This window comes from Echinops telfairi, unplaced genomic scaffold (genome assembly GCF_000313985.2).
Source record: "Echinops telfairi isolate 266 unplaced genomic scaffold, ASM31398v2 ScPeMD7_1;HRSCAF=3_0, whole genome shotgun sequence".
Lineage (NCBI taxonomy): Eukaryota > Metazoa > Chordata > Mammalia > Afrosoricida > Tenrecidae > Echinops > Echinops telfairi.
Window position 1 is genome coordinate 6,707,299 of NW_022103896.1, and position 1,754 is coordinate 6,709,052.

A 1,754-nucleotide genomic window follows, 5' to 3' on the forward strand; every position below is an offset into this window, starting at 1 on the left:
CACACACACACCCCTGCTGCCCCTTCCCCACCCACCCCTCCAATTGTATTTTAATGACACCCAGCGTCATTGACGAGTGAGCTTGGGAATGTAAATATTTGTGGTGCCTGAGTATTTAACGCTGGATAACTGTTGTTGTTGTTGTTTTCATTTGAAGTTGCCCTCTGTGTTTGCCACAAAGGAGTGATTTTCCTGAATCACTGTGCGGTGGTTCACCTAACCACCTCTGACCTCAATTCTTGGATGGAATCTCACCCAGATGAAAGATTAGGTGGCCTTTCTGATCATTAGGAAACGGGTTAGGCTGGGTTGTCTAGAGAAACAAATCCAATGGCACTCACTTATGGGTAAGAAAGAGCTTTATGGAGAAATAATTATATATGCAGAAGGCTTCCCTGCCCAATCCAACTCAAGTCTGTAAGTCTGATGCCTGCTGGGCCCTCTTGGGACTCGTGTAACCGCAGACCAGTGGCGTGGAAAGGTGAAGCGGGAAGCAGGGAGACCACAGGCCGGTGGGTGCAGAGTCGCGTGGCTGCAAGGTCAGTGGAAACAGGGCAGGGTGCTGACAGCTCTCAGGGCCGGGCAGTCCACATGGTGCTGCCCCTGGAGGCCAGTGAGCCCATGTTTCAGGAGGGTCAGAACACTTGTAGAAGGAGCCGTGTGGCCAACAGCTGCGGCAGCCCAGCCTTAACCAAGGCATCAAAGCCAACAATCTTGGGGGCCAACACCAGGGTCGTGTTCCTTCTGATAGGAGCACCAAGAACAGTGACAATATCCTCCCGTGATCTTTCTGCCCCCAGTCCCCGCCCAAGGAGACATCAGAGACACTGAGGAACCGTCTACAGTGGTTCTCAACCTTCCTCAGGCCGCAACCCTTTAACACAGTTCCCTGTGTCGTGGTGACTCCCCAACCATAAAATTATTTTCATTGCTACTTCATAGCTGTCATTTTGCTGCTGTTATGAATCGGGCGACCCCTGTGAAAGGGTCGTTCCACCCCTAAAGGGGTCCCGACCCACGGGTTGAGAACCACTGGTCTGCATAGTCATCGGCTTGCACTCTTCAGAAAGCACGTGAGTCAGGTGAAAGGGGACCAGAGAGGGAACAGGACCGCCGTGCCTGAGCGAGGCCCACACTGCTACTATTGGGACATTGTGTCCCTGCGAATCTCCTGGCTCTGAGGCTGATGCTGTGGGCTGTGTAAAATCATGTCCTTGATTTTAGGGACCACATGCCAAAGTCCAAAACATTTTTTAAGGCATTAAAAACCTCACCTGTTGCCGCTGAGCTTGTTACAATTCATCGCGGTCTTTCCATTTTACTGGGAGCTCTTACAGCTATTATATCAATCCATAGTTCGATCGGATTAAGCATGGCTGTACAATTGCCGCAGGATCATTTTCAAAACATTTTCTTTCTTCTTGCATGCTTTGGTATCAGCTCCCCTATATTCCGGCCTTCCTCCACCCTATCCCTCAGGAACCTTTGTAATTATATTAAGTATTATTATTGTTATTCCTTTTTTTTCCTGCCGTGTCTTACACCATCCAAGGCATCATTCGCCTACCATTCTGCTATCCAGTCCCCTCGAGTAGGGTTGTATAGTCATCGTTGCCACAGCAATCTTTAAAATCATTTTATCGGGGGATCTTACAGCTGTGATAACAGTCCATGCATCCATTGTGTCCAGCACATTTGTACAAAGGTTGCCATCAACGTTTTCAAAGCATGTTCTTTCTACTTGAGCCCTTGGT